The 16,500-nt window shown below is 33.5% G+C and overlaps 1 pseudogene; it reads right to left on the bottom strand.

Annotated features, from left to right (window-relative positions):
• Nucleotides 1-14,804: 14,804 nt before the first annotated feature.
• Nucleotides 14,805-15,966, bottom strand: LOC149141344 (expansin-B3-like; annotated as a pseudogene).
• Nucleotides 15,967-16,500: the final 534 nt, after the last annotated feature.

Raw genomic sequence — 16,500 nt, 5'->3', positions numbered from 1 at the left:
ATCAGTGTGAGTTGCCATCAAGGACAATACTTGTCTCATAATGCCAACAATCTCCCCCTTTGGACTTGATGGCAACCACCACACCAAGTCACTCTCCCCCTTTGACATCAAGGGCAAAGGGCGGACCAAGATATTTTCTTCTTTGGTATACCTTCTGCTGTCCATACTGCTGTCCATACTCTCCCTGAGTACATGCTGAAATTTCTGATTTGGCTCCCCCTTTGTTTATGCCAAAGTGTACCAATCTATCCATGCTCCCCCTGAGCAGATGTAGGTTCTAAGACCAGCCATTTAGATCTGTACCATAAGCATCAGTCTGCAATACTATTCCTTTGATCAAACAACAAGATGTATCATTTAGTTTCATCAGCAACTTCTAACCATAATGCCAACAATGAATTATTTGAAGTATATGCTCCCCCTGAGTGTGAGCCAACCATTTCCTGAGTCTGTTCTACTCCCCCTGAGCCTGAGCCAACCATGACTGAACCTGGGTCTGTTCTGCTGCCCTTTCTTCATATACGCGACTTTGCAGCCTGTAACTCGCGTATATACGCGACTTGTCTTCATTATATCAGCATATGCAAGGAATATTGAAATTCATCACTTTCAGATTCCCCTGTGTCTATTATGTCAGCTGACTGAGTTATGCCACACTTTTCTGTCTCTGTCTTCTTCAATTCCTGGAACTGTGATGATGTATGGTCCTCTTGTTTTGAATTTTGAAATCTGCTCCTGCATTCCCTTGCTTTATGTCCATATTTGTTGCATGTATAACATCTTACATATTTCATGTTCCTTCTATCACAATCAATTGCTTTGTGTCCATATGCATTGCAGGCAAAGCAATATCCTCTGAAATACCTGGGATGCAATGATCTTTTGTAATGGTCTTGAACCATTCTACTTCTACATCTGGCTGCAACATGTCCAAGATTATGACATACATGACATTCAACATTATTCCGTGGAGGAGATAATCGTCTATCACGTCCATAGTTAGGATTAAAGGATCTTCCTTGAGGAATTTCTTTCCTTGGTTGTTCCTTGTTGAGCATTTCAGATTTCTCCTTGGAATTTCTTGCCTCACCTTGTGAACTAGATTCACCTTCAACATATTCATGAAAACCAAGACCAGTTTTGATAGCAGGAGACCTTTGGCTATTAAGAATATCATCCAAGATTTTAGTACTATCTTGAAATTGTAAAAGCTTATCCTTTTCTTCTAGTTTACCTTTCAAGATATTTACCTCAACTTGATGTTGTTCTTCCTTTTTCAGATACTGATTCCTTAGGTCTTCTTCAGCTTTTCTTCCTTCTTCCACTTGTCGCTTTAGTTTGATCACTTCATGTTCTTGATCTTCAAGAGCTTCTCTGTTCTGTTCTCTTGATTTTTTAAGATCTTCTTTTAGAGAGAGGATCTTTGATTGAAGCCTTTGAATAGTTATGCTCTGATCCTTTACTACATCCTGCAATTGCTCCCTTACCCTGGTTACTGTCTCCAATTGTTCATTTAATTTGGTAACTTCTTCAGTTTCTGCATTCTTCTTTTCATGTGCCATGAGACTTTTAATATCTTTGCTATTATTGGATGAAGCATTCTTCTTTTCATGTGCCATGAGACTTCTAATATCTTCACTATCATTGAATGAACTTGTAATATGGGTATAATAGCTTCTACCATCTTCTTCAGATATCTTTCCTTTGTTATGAGGGCATCTAGCAGCATAGTGACCAACTCTACCACATAGAAAACATTTGAAAGGTAGCTTACCTTTGAACCGTCCAGTTCCTCGTTCAAGATTCTTGACAAAATTTACCTCATCTTCTTCCTCTGACACTTCGAATGTAGCTTCTGGTGGTACCTCTTGTCGCATTTCAAAAGCAGTTAAGATCCCGTGAAGCTGTGACATGGTGATTTTCTGCACATTCTCCTTTTCTTCTATGGCAGATACTTTAGAATCAAATTTAGCAGACAGAGATCTCAAAACCTTTTCAACTAAGACAACTTCCTCAAATTATTCACCCAGATCCCTCATACAATTCACAATCTCATCCATACGCAGGAAATAATTAGCTATGCTTTCATTACTATGCATCTTAAGAGTTTCATACCGGATTCTGAGAGTTTGAAGCTTTGCTCTTTTTACCTGATCATCTCCTTCGTAGCTTGTGACGATTTTGTCCTATATTTCCTTAGCTGATTTGAAGTGCATGATCTTCATAAATTCTGATTGTGTCAAACTACTCAATAGGACAGTAACAGCTTTGGCATTGAGCTCATATTGCTTTTTCTCTGCTGGATCTGTAGGAGTTGCTGATGGGAATTTGTATCCTCCTTCTACGATTCCCCAAATTTCTGCTCCAAGTGATTGTAGATATGCAGTGGTTCTTATCTTCCAGTGAGTAAAATTGTTCCCGTCAAAGACCGGTGGCCTGATATGTGCCTCTCTTTCTGGATTAGCCATTCTGATGGATCTTTTCCTTCAAGCGATCAAGCTTCCTCTGAAGGACCTGCTCTGATACCAATTGTTGGAAATAATACTGAGAGGGGGGGGGGGGGGTGAATCAGTATTATCAGATCAATAAAACCTTTCCAATTTCATACTCAGAAACATATACGCTACTTCAATTAAGTGAACCCGCGTGTACACGCTACTGTGTCTAATGCAACTAGCGTATATCTAGAGATCTTATAATTCAGTTAGCTTAATCTTCAGTAAATGCATCAGAACATTATTAAGCATATTAACAGTAAACAGGTGCAGTATAACAGAACAAACATCACACAAGAGCCACACACATGAACACCATGATATAAGGTGGAAACCCAATGTGGGTGAAAACCACCTGCTGCAATTTGTCTCTTTCTTCTTTAATAAGAAACTTCTTTTACAATGTACTGGTGCAGTCCTTTACAAGTACGTAGGCTACAACCTGCAGAGGGCTACAACCCTCTCTCATTTTCCAACTACTTCTGGAAGGGAGCTACAACCCCCTCAGCTCTTGTACTAGCTGATCCATTCACTAGTACGTAGGTGCTGACCCTACAACCTTCTTTCCTTCAGGGACCACGTTTCATCAATTTTCAGACTGGATCCAAGAGTACAAAACAAACATTACTGCAATACAATCATCAACTTATACTTGCATCATAATTCATAAAACAACCCAATACTGAATCACTGAAACCCTGTCATCAAGAACACAGAACCCAAACCAGAGCCCAGAACTCTGCAACAACCACCAGAATCAACAGCAACCTGAAATATCAAATCTTATTATGCATACGCTACTTCACTGTATCAAAACCGCGTGTATACGCGCTTTCTCCAAAGGCAACCCGTGTGCAGATCTAGAAATAATTACTTATGCCTATGCTGTCAGATCCGACCCTTGCCAAGCGTCTCGAACAGATAACTCGCAATACTAGATCTTCTCACTTCGTCAGACACACCTTGCTTGCTTTTCTTTGCCTAATGATCTTCTCCTTATATAGCCTTAGGCCCTTCACAATACCACGGTCCAAAACCATAGTAACACAATACCATCAACTTCAAAACTAGGGATTGACACGTTTGTCAAGACACCATGGTCAAAAACCATAGGCACAACTTCCAAGGACTAACCGCCACGGACCAAAACCATAGGCACAACTTCCAAGGACTAACCGCCACGGACCAAAGATAAGTTTTCCACATACACGCTCTTTTACTGAAGCCAACCTGCGTGTACACACGACTTGGTATATAGCGAACCTGCATATACGCGACTTGGTATATAGTGAACCTGCTTGTATACGCGACTTGGTATATAGTGAACCAACGTGTATATATTTTTCTTCATACTTGTAGTCTGATCATCAATTCCTTGCTGCTATCCTTCTGCACTATGATTTGTCATCATTGTGAGTTGCCATCAAGGACAACACTTGTCTCATAATGCCAACAAGAAGAAAGGTGTGAAATCAAAATAATTATTAAATAGTGATTTAATAATTATTCTAATAACAAAAATAAGGAAATTCAAATAATTAATGATTTATTTAAATATTCCTAACGGATTTAGTCAAATGTGACAAGGAATAATCATTAAATAATGATTTAATAATCATTCCTAGAGAAAATTAAATAAATAATGATTTATCTAATTATTCTCATGGGGTTTTTTTTATTTAAATCAGAAAATAGTTTAATAAAAGTGGTGTATTAAATTATTTTCCACAAGGAAAGTGATTTTACTATGGTAAAATTAAATCTATAAGGTGTATTTCGATCCACCTAGTTAGAAATGGCTAGGTGATCATTTTTTGGTGATAACAATCACATGTGGCCTTGGTCTTGATTATAGTTGTCACATTTTGTAGGTAAATTTGACTGATAATGCTTCCTTAGTTAAATAAGGAAATTCATATAAATAATGATTTATTTAAATATTCCTAAAGGATTTAGTCAAATGTGATAGGAATAATCATTAAATAATGATTTAATAATCATTCCTAGAGAAAATTGAATAAATAATGATTTATGTAATTATTCTCATTGGATTTTCTTATTTAAATCAGAAAAAAGTTTAGTAAAAGTGATGTATTAAATTATTTTCCGCAACGAAAGTGATTTTACCATGGTAAAATTAAATCTACATGGTGTATTTTGATCCACCTTGTTATAAATGGCTAGGTGATCATTTTTTGGTGATAACAATCACCTACGGCCTTCATATTGATTGTAGTTGTCACATTTTGTAGGTAAATGTTACTGATAATTCTTCCTTAGTATTAGACTCTAATTGATGCAAGGAAAATATGACTTTTCCTACAACTCAATTGTGCTCTAAACAAATTAGCACTTCGCTTACAATCATTCATATAGATTTGTGAGTGATATTGTACAATAATAAGTAATCATTCACATTATTAAACATCGACTACATATCCATGTATTCATGCATAAACACACAAAATCAAAGCACAACGATAAATGAATTTCTCTTCTCATTAACAAACACCAAAATTGTACATACATAATAAAAAAATCCAAATCTATTCTCCTCTGGCCTAATTCCATTCTCTCATTTCCTCACACTTAATCTCTTATTTTATTTCCCAGAAGATTACAATAGATAGAATTTAGAAACAACATAGATTTTTCTAGATCCTAAAATCACTCCATAAATCACCCATAGATCACTTCATAAATCAAAATTCCTAAATCCTAAAATCACTCGATCTATCCTTAGAATCACTAATGCTTTAGAAGGAAGATTTTATTTTTCTTTATGAATAAAATCTTTCCTATCCATATATTTTCTAAAACTATGACTCATTTAGTTCTAAAAATATTAAAATATCTAAACTTAGAAAATAGAATATATTTACATAGAAGAATATAAATTCTTATAAAAAATAAAACCCCTTTTTGAAGCTTTTTCACATTGAAGACTCAATGACTTGGAAGCTCTAATGCTTCTGCATCTCCCAAGATAGAAAAATCTCTGGTCGTCATTTGTCATCTATTTATGAATCCTCCAGGATCCCAAACCTTGTCTTGTAGTTGTGCATCCATTTTAGCATGTTATTGTCTTACTGCAAATGTTTCCTTCACTTATCCAGGCTTCCAAACTCTATGTTGTTCTCATCCACTTGCGTCACTGATGCAAAGTTGTTCAGTAAGTTCTACCTTGTTGTTGGATGTCCTTTTCCTTTATTGTACCTTCTCCTGATCATCCTCTTCATCAGCATGCACAACTTATCAATTTTCTCATCCAAATTTGTCCTTGACTATTGAAACTTTCTATCATCTCTCACTTGTCATTGCACATCTTCTTTGTGAATAAGAGTTTCAAGACTATTGGCACACTCTGGTTCATACACTTACTTCATTATCTCCTTCTCAAGCCTTGTAACTTCCTCCTCATTACTTTTTCTTTGAAAACATTTCTTCTTTCCCCAGGTTCAACTTTACAACTTGAATACACACTTTCTGATTTACTAATCTTTCCTCAAGAAGTTTTAACTCTTCACACAAATCAGTAAAATTACCTCAAACTAAATTTGCAAAATCATCACTTATGTCCTTTCTTACCATTCCTCTAAAATATTTTCTTCTTCCTTGAAGTCCACATCTCTTTCCTCTAGCATAAAATTTCATCCACAATTCCATTAATTGGAATTTTATGGGTGTTTCCTTCACGAGGAAACTCTCCATCATCTACACCTGCATGACCCGCATCCACAAAAATTTCGTTGGTTTTAAAATCATGAGATCCTTCGATCTCATCTCTTTCATCTACATATTCACCAATATTTTGTCCTCGATCTCATTTGCAAATGAAAGCCTACATCTCTGATACCCTATGCTTTTGTTCCCTTTGTTGAACGCTCAACTTGTGCTTCAGCTTCACCTGCAACTTGTTGTAATATCTCCATAAGCACATTCAAGTGTGCCTTCATCTCAGACATCTCTTTCTCAAATTTCTCATCCTTCATCTTCCTCATGCTAACTACTTTGGCATTGTCTTTCATCTTTTTGTGACTTCGCCCTAAACCCTTGACATGACTATCAATAGTCATTGTCACTTATTTTTTGAACTCCCCTTGTCCACTTGTGAGCTACAATATAGCCAAAACCTCACCAAGCTATCTCTTCTAAACTGGTTAACTTCACTTGAACCTCCTTTTTCAGCACTCCTTGATCTTTGGTTGTTGCATATACCTTACTCACTTACTGAAAACCTCCACTTGCTCTCTTCCTCTTCAACAATGCTAATTTGCTGCTAGGGTTCTATCACAAATTTCTTCACCTGAGAGCTTTGTATGCTCCTTCTCCCTCTGTCATAACTTTAATGTTCTAATGGCTACTACCTGCACATTAATTAATTGTAAAAAAAACAAGACAAATAACCTGTCAGATCTTAATATAGATTCTCTTCCACCCATTGCATAACCTTTTATGTGCTATGATCCTGAAAAAAAAAAAAAAAAACATTTTCACTCATATATATCTTTCCCAAAGATCATATCTTACTCTGATACCACTTGGTGCAAGTAAAATATGACTTTTCCTATAACTTATCTGCGCTCTAATTAAATTAGCACTTCATTATTTCTCTTACAATCACTCACACAGATTTGTTAGGACTCTTGTACAATAATAAGTAATTATTCATATTATGTAAACATCCACTAGATATCCATGTATTCATGCATAAACACAAAAAATGAAAGCACAAGAATTAATGTATTTCTCTTCTCATTAATAAACACTAGAAATGTACATACATAATAAAAAATATTGATCTATTCTCCTCTCGCCAAATTCTACATTCATTTGTCCATTATCTCATTTCCTCAGACTTAATTAATGAATTTCTCTTCTCATTAATAAACACCATAAATGTACATACATAATAAAAAATCTTGATCTATTCTCCTCTCGCCAAATTCTACATTCATTTGTCCATTCTCTCATTTCCTCACACTTAATTTCTTCTTTTATTTCCCATAGGATTACAATAGATAGAATTTAGAAACATCATAGATTTTTCTAGATCTTAAAATCACTCCCTAAATCACTCCTAAACCACTCCATAAATAAGATTTTCCTAAACCCTAAAATCACTCAATCTATCCTTAGAATCCCTCATGATTTATAAGGAAGATTTGTTTCTTCTTTATGGATAAAATATTTCTTATCCATAGCTTTTCTAAAACTATGACTCATCTAGTTCTAGAAATGATAAAATAACTCAACCCAGAAAATACAATTTATTTACATAGAAGAATATAAATTATTATAAAAATAAAGACCCATTTTTGAAGATTTTTCACATCTAAGACTTAATGGCTTTGAAGCTCTCTTTCTCTTTGCATCACTAACTCATCCTAACTTAGACATGTTTATGTCCATTGCATATTCTAGAATATTCTAGAAAGAGATAGATAGTAAATATTTTGGAATCACATAGGAGTGAGGTCAAAATATTTATACTTCAATTCATTTAATCTCACTTTTGTACATTAAACTTTGCAATATTCTCAAAATTTGCAATTGAGGTAAGTTTGTTATTCTAATTTCATTAGAAAAGTTATGTGTGTTGAATTTACCTCTTCCTTGATTGGTCTTGACTCTAATTCCACCTACAAAGTTGAATATGTCGTTGGTCTCCATAAAAATGTCTAAGATCCCACCACAATTATTTTTGATGTTATTCAAATTAATGCTCCCACATAAGTACAACGATGATGAACTTCACTTAATCATATATACTAGGAATATTACTAGGAATATTATGGAATCTGATGGGCAAGAGAAAAGTTAATTGTTTGACCTTACACCTATCCGTCAAATTTTGAAATATTCTAGGAATCTACAATCAAGATAAGGATGAAAAACTAAACTTAAATCAGTTGTAGATTTTGGGAATATTCTAGAATCTCATGGATAGGAGAAAATTCAATTGTTTGAGCTCACTCATATCTCTTAGATTTTGGAATATTCCAAAATATGATGAATAGGGGCAGGTCAAAAAATTGAATTTGTTCATGTCCATCACATTCTGGAGTATTATCAAAATCTACAATTAATTTAACTTCAATGGTTAGAATAATATTTATCACGATTGCAAATTATTGGGATATCCCATAATTTGATGGATAAGAGTGATATAAAATAATTGACTTTGCTCTTGTCCATCAAATTATAGAATATTCTTGAAATCTACAATTGAGTTAAGTCCAGCACCTTCCTTCATCCTTATCTTGATTTCATATTCTTGGAATAATCTAACCGATAGGATTGAGGTCAAATAACTGTTTTTATTCTTACCCATAAAATTCCAAAATATTCCTAGAATCTATAATCAAGTTAAGCTTATCACCTTTTCTCTTATATGCTAAATTCTATAATATTCTCAAAATCTGCAATCGAGTTGAGAAAGGTGATAAGCTTAACTTGATTGTAGATTTCGACAGATAGGTTCAAAGTCAATTGTTTGACCTTGCTCCTATCTATCATATTCTAGAATATTTTAGGAATTTGTAATCAATATAAGGATGAAGGAATATAAGTGGAACACAATACAGTCTCATACCTCCTACTTTTCTCAATCTTCCAATTATTGTTATGCCTCATATGATGCTCATATAAGGACAACAAATTTTTTTGTTAAATGTCTTTCCTTTGGAGAATGTTACATTATTATGTCAACATTTCCATTTTTATGTGAACATTTTATGCAAACATACCCTCAAAGGTAAACAATAAGCCCTATTTAGTGAGCTAATGATTGGTTCATTATCTTTCCAACTTATATGTTTGATGGGAATAAAGTAGTATTTAATGGACATATTGGCTCGTTATCATTCCATGTTATCCACTGGATGGGAATAATATGGTATTTAATAGACAAGGCTAGGGAAATTAAAGATGATTTGTATTAAGAGGTGTCTTACTTGATAGTAGCCAAATGATAAGCACAAGGGTGTTAGTTAATTATTTGTTCACTGGTAGACTACCTTACCATCTTTTCCATTGATGGGAATAATATGGTATTTAATGGACATGATGGAAAGGGAGTGCATGCATGAGCGAATGATTGCCTCATTCCTTGGTGCTTATTGTTTTCCTATTGTCATGAGCCAACTCATGTTTACCTTCTCTGGCAAACTCATTAACCCTCCCTATACCAATACGACTACTAATAGTGAGGTAGATGGCTATATTTCCTCCTCCTACATGAATATGTCAAGCAACAAAAAGAAACATGAGGATGATATATTTCAAGTAATTGTAATTTAGGGTTGAATAAAATATATTAAATAAGAAGCCATACAATGGTTATAATGATATAAATTCTTACATATATTTGTTACTCTTTATGGGTGGGATATATAGACTTGATACTAAGTAATGAAAGTGTTGCATTGAGGGGTCTCTTGTCCCATAAATAAACATGATATATGATATTCTTAAAGTAATCGTAATTTAGGGTTGAATAAAATGGATTAAATAAGAATCCATACATTGGTTATAATGATGGAGATTCTTAAGGTTTGTGCACCTCATACTAAGTATTCATAGCATTACATTGAGGGGTCTCTAGTCACAAAAATAGGGGTCCCATATATTTAAATTTTTTATTTTTTATTTTAAAACAATTTACTTGTCACTCTATATGGGTAGGGTATGTACACCTCATACTAAGTAGTCAAAGTGTTGCATAGAGTTATCTTGTTGCAAAAATAAGGGGTCTCATATTTTCAAATTTTTTATTTTAAAAGAATTCAATGAGATATCACATGCACATCGTTTTATAATTTGTTAATAAATATATTCTTCCTATATGGTTAAACTAAAATTTATGATTATTAATTTTAACGGTTTATCTTTATTTAAATTTCTTATTCTAGGTTGAATGATAAACAATGTAACATAAATAAATAAAAATGATTCTACCTTGTATTCAAGAGACTAAGTAGTCACTTCAGAAGTATCTAGTATTGTGTATGGGACTAAGTATAAAAGGTATTACAATAAACATGCACTAAGCTAATTATTGGTAGGGTGCTCTTTCATGGTGTCCATTGGATGAGAATAAAGGTATTATTTTGTGGACAAGATGAAAATGCATTAAGTCAATGATTGACTTAGTGCATGGTGCTTAATATATGCACGAGACATGGCCCATATGGGGCACATTGGAGGCTTTAATAAAATAAAGTTTCGTTGGCTATAATCACCTGTGGACTTGATTGTAGTTGTCACAGTTTGTATGTAAATATGACTACTAATTCTTCCTCTATCTTGATTGGTATTAGACTCTAACTCAACCATCTTTATGTAGATTTCCTATTCCAAAATATTGAGGAAAATATATTTTAATTGGATGGATAGGAGTGATATCTATCTATATATATATCTATATCTCTCTCTCTCTCTCTCTCTCTCTCTCTCTCTCTATATATATATATATATATAATTAATTAATTTAATTCTGGAATATTATAAGAATCTAAAATTGAGTTATGTTTAGCACTCTAATTTCATGAGAAGAATTAAGTATGTTGACCTTGTCTCTTCCTTGATTGGTCTTGACCTTAATTCCACCTAGAAAAGTTGTCTATGTTTATTTTTTCCCATAATATTTTTTAAAATCCCACCATAATTATTGTTGTTGATGTTATTCATGAACATCCTCAGGTTGTGCAGGTTACCCGTAACTCTGGTAGCTTTAACCTATTATGTCAGGAGACATCAACCTTGGTTCCACTAGTACTAGATGGAGGAAAACACTAAGAACCATGCATTGATCCAATCATTGGCTCAATTATTTTTCATAGTGTCCATTGGATGAGAACAAAAATAGTATTCAATGGACAATATGAAAATGCACTTAGACAATGATTGACTTAGTGCATGGTGCTTAATATTTTCCCTCAAAATGGCCCTTGTGGGGCACATTCGAGTCTTTAAGTAGATAAATTTTGGTTGGCTATAATCACTTGCGGACTTGATTGTAGTTGTCACATTTTGTAGCTAAATGTGACTATAATTCTTCCTCTCTCTCTATTGGTTTTATACTCTAACTCAACCATTGTTGATTGCCTATTCCAAAATATTTAGGAAAATATTTTGGAATTGGATGGACATGATATATATATATATATATATATATATATATATATATATATATATATATATATATATATCCAATTTCAATGTTTTCTTCAAATTCTACAATCCAATTATGTTTAGCATTGTAATTTCATTGGAATAATTAAGTATGTTGACATTGTCTCTTCCTTGATTAATCTTGAATTTAATTCCACCTAACAGAGTTGTGTACGTTGATTTTTTTCTAGAAATATGTCTAAAATTCCACCACAATTATTGTTTTTGATGTTAGTATTGGAAAACCCTTGGTTGTCCAGGTTGCCCATAACTTTGGCAGCCATAATGTATTCCACCATTGGGTATATGCTAGATGTGCTTTTTCATAATCCAGAATGCAAAAGATGGTAACCTAGCAACAACAAAAATATACTAATTACATCCGGCATATATCCATCTTAACTCCTAAAACTATATATGTGATATTTTGTGAAGGATCAAATCCTTCATTTGCAAATTCCCCCCCTTTCATAAAGAAGAAACAATTTAAAAAAACAAAATTCTCTATGATCACACTATAATCTATACCAATAGATATTCCCCTTGCATTCATGTTTTTAAAACAAGGTATTTGGTGAAGAAGTTGGATTTTTGGTAAATTTTGTGCATGATGTTAGACCTCTTGGGTGGGCAATTTCACTGGCCTAGCATTTCTATTAGCGACAAATTTTGAAATTTTTCTTGTATCAGAGATTCCCTTAAATCTATAGCAATTTTTTTTACAAACAAATAGAGAGTTTAATTGTTGTAGATAGATCATAATTGAAAGAAACTTAATGAGACCGTACATTAGATCATAAAGATTGAGACCCTTTAGTAGATCATCATCTGGTGATTATCATGATGATGAGGTGGGGAAGACCGACCATGTTTGGAACATTCTCCATATGTTAGCTCATAAATATTCTTCAATGGGTGTGTTTCCATCACTAAAAATCAATGCACATGCATCATCAAGAATTGGATTCTTCACCATCTCACAACAATATTAGGAGTCAAGAATTGGATTATTATTTGAAATCTAATTATAATATTAGTAATTAGTGATCCCAACACTCATCACCCCCTTCTTTGTATTCTAATTTTGTTGAGCATTACTTAACACTAATGTTCCCACCAAAGTACGAGGTTGTTGAATTTAACTTGATTGCATCTGCCAGGAATATTATAGAATCCAACAACCAAGAGAAAAGTTAGTTGTTTGATATTGCTCATATCTAGTAGATTTTGGAATATTATAGAATCTATAACTAAGATAAGGGTGGTAGCTATCGAATATTATAGAAATCTATAATTAAGATAAGGGTGGTAGCTATCCTTATCACAATTGCATATTCCTAAAATATTCCAAAAACTGACAGATAGGAGCAAGGTCAAAGAATTGAATTTTCTCTTATTGCCAAATTCTAGAATATTCCTAGAATCTACAATTGAGTTAACATTAGCATCTATGACCATCCTTATCTTGACTGTAGATTCCTGTAATATCCCAAAATATGATAGATACAAGCAGGTCAAAAAACTGACGTTTCTCCTATTTTTCATATTTCAAAATATTATTGGAATGTGTATTTGAGTTAGGTTAAACACCTTCCTCCATTCGTATCTCAGGTGCATATTCATAGAATATTCTAGACAAACATATAGGAACAATGCCAAACAATTAACTTTTCTCATGTCCATCAAATTCCAAAATATTCTTGAAAGTTGCAATAGAGTTAAGTTAATTTAAATCGACTGTGGCTTCTAGGAATATTTTGGAATCTAATGGATAGAAGAAAAGGTGATGAAATTAACTCAATTGAAAACATTAGTAATATTTTGGAATATGATGGACAAGAGAAAAATCAATTGTTTGACCTTGCTCCTATTTGTCATATTTGGAATATTCCAAGAACATGCAATCGAGATAAGGATGGTGGAAGAGAAGTGGAACAACATAGAGTCTCATACCTCCTACTTAATATTATAATTATTTTTATGCATTTTGTGATGTGGTCATATAAGGATGACAAAAGATTGTTGCTGAAATCCTATCCCTTGGATAATGTTCCTTTATTAAGCCAACATTCTATGGAAGTGAGAAAATAATTGTCACTTCATAGTGCTTATTATTTTCCTATTGTCAAGTAGGTTACCTCAAAAATAACTCATATTTAGCTTCTATGGCCTTGTCCATTAAATACCATATTATTCCCATCCAATGGATAACATGGAATGATAATGAGTTGATTTGTCCATTGAATTCCACTTTATTCTCATCCAATAAATAAGATGGAAAAGAATTGAGCCTATCATAAGCTCATTGAATGATGCTTATTGTTTACCCTTTGAGGGTATGCTTGCATATAATGTTGGCATAATAATATGGAAGTGAAAAAATAATGTGTATAAGATGGTTGACCATCCTTATCTCGATTGCCAATTCTTGGAATATTCCAAAATCTCACAAATAGGAGTGAGGTCAAACAATTGATTTTCTTTTTGTTTGCTAGATTTCATAATATTCCCAAAATCCATAATCGAGTTAACTTTAGCACCTACGACCATATTTATCTCGATTATGGATTCTTAGAATATCCCATAATTTGATGGATAGGGGCAATGTCAAACAATTGAATTTTCTCATGTCCATCATATTCTAGAATATTCTTGGAATCTACAATTGAGTTAAGTTTAGCACCTTCCTCCACCCTTATTTCGATTACATATTCCTAGAATATTCCATAGTTTGAGGGATAGGAGGAAGGTAAAACAATTGACTTTGATTTTGTCCATCAGATTCCAAAATATTCTGAAATTTTTTGGATTTTGATGGACAAAAGAAAAGGGAATGAACTTAACTCGATTGCAAAATTTGAGAATATTTTTGAATTTGACAAGTACTGGCAAATTCAATTGTTTGAACTTGCTCATATCCATCATATTTTGGAATATTAAAGGAATATACAATTGAGATAAGGATGGAAGAAGAGATGTGGAATAATATACATTCTCATACATCTGACTTGACCAACATGGTCACACTCAATCTTATAATTATTGTTATGAATTGTGTGATGCCATTGTATAAGGATGATGGAAGATTATTGTTGAAAGCATGTCATCTTGAAATAGTGGACCTAAAGTCCTAGGCTAGTTGTCGAAATTGAGGCATGCTTTATAAGTGGCATTAGGATCTTAGTGCTTGAGAATCAGGTTACTTGCAGACATCGTTATTTTTCTTGTCAACATTGTGACTTGGAGAGAAAATGGTGCCTTTAGTGAATTAATTCCCAATAGAAACTAGTTGGCTCCCCAAACATGACTCGTTTCTATCCATGTATATGATTCTTCTAGTACTTTAATTCATCTTCAAGTTAGGAATTTAGTAGTAGAATTATTAACCTTTGATTTTTGAATCACAAGGGTCTTGCACACACATTTTTCAGATGCATGACTCTCACGTCACCATCTTTGTCTTTGTATTCAATGAGAATGGAGACCCAGTAGACCATGGAGCCTTCAGTCACATGGAAAGTTATGTTCTTCTCCATATATTCACATAGTTTCCTACAATAAATAACATCACAAAAAAAATTCCAATCAAGGAATATCGTAAATAAATGTGAGTGTTGCATGTTATGTGTATGTGTTTTATACAATTTGTAAAGAACTGGAAACTCTCTAGAGTTGAGAAGCACTCAGGGTTTTCCATGAGTGGCCATACGAAAAAATTTAGCTCCATTTATATCAAAATGTGTTCTACCAAACACATAGTATCTTCATGGCCATTCATTAGTAATCACAACAGTTATAGGTGTCTTAGAGCATAATCCTTTCTCCATGCACTTAACTTTCAATTTCCATGAATGAACAATAATTTGGTAAAGAATAACTAAAAATCATACAATCATTGTTGGTCTGAGTATTTGTATATTCATTGGTTACTTTTTTACATGCTCCACAAACTTCTTCTCCTTTGAATAAAATAGGGATTGCAACTCCTACTCTCACTCTCAACTGCATTACAACAAGAGTTAATCCAATTTAATAAAAATTAATGGATAGAATTGAACATGTGGAGTGACATAGGGAAAATTACACAATATACCATTGCTTCCATCACCATTTGGACTACCATACAAATTTTCCATAGTAGGACACCATTCCAAGTCATCCCTATTAACCTTAGTCTATTCCAAACCCAACGCTGCTTCCTTGGATGAAAACTACAACAATAATAAAATAAAAATGCAGTTACTTTAACAAAGACATTGGGAACTAGCAGCCATTGAAGCCTAAGTGTCCAGCTCATGACAATGAAAATAAAATAACCAAGAAAGCAAGGAAGAGAAAATGAACAACAAACCCAAATTTCTTATTTCAAAGATGAGAGCTTTAGGAGGGAATTTATAGTTTCATATCCCATCCCTCCAGAATAACTGTCAACTTCTTTTAAATTTTCTTGAAATCTAGGGTGAAAAGTGGCCCAAATCAGCAACAACCATAAAACTTGATCGATGGATGGTACTCAACCTGTAGTGATAGTTTTTATTTTTACCTAGAAAACCCAGCAGAAGCACATGATCTCAAATTGGATAACTGTGGAGCAACGAATCCTTCAACAATAATTTAACAATCATAATGTGCATACTCAACTTCCTTTAGTGTTGTGCAAAAGATAAATGATTTATAAACCCATTTAAATTTGGAGAATATGGTGGGGAGGAGGAGGAGAGTGAATATGTGAGGGATATTGTGTCAAACTAACGCTACGCTACTGTGTGCCATGTAAATCCGTATCACTCCTTGACTCATTTTGTAGTTATCTATGCCTCACCCAATGGTT

Source organism: Pinus tabuliformis, chromosome X, assembly GCF_031772625.1.
Source record: "Pinus tabuliformis cultivar Carrire ecotype Pingquan chromosome X, CPIR1, whole genome shotgun sequence".
Classification (NCBI taxonomy): domain Eukaryota; kingdom Viridiplantae; phylum Streptophyta; class Pinopsida; order Pinales; family Pinaceae; genus Pinus; species Pinus tabuliformis.
The sequence above is the reverse complement of the archived record's forward strand: the minus strand, read 5'-3'. Positions and strand labels throughout refer to the sequence as shown.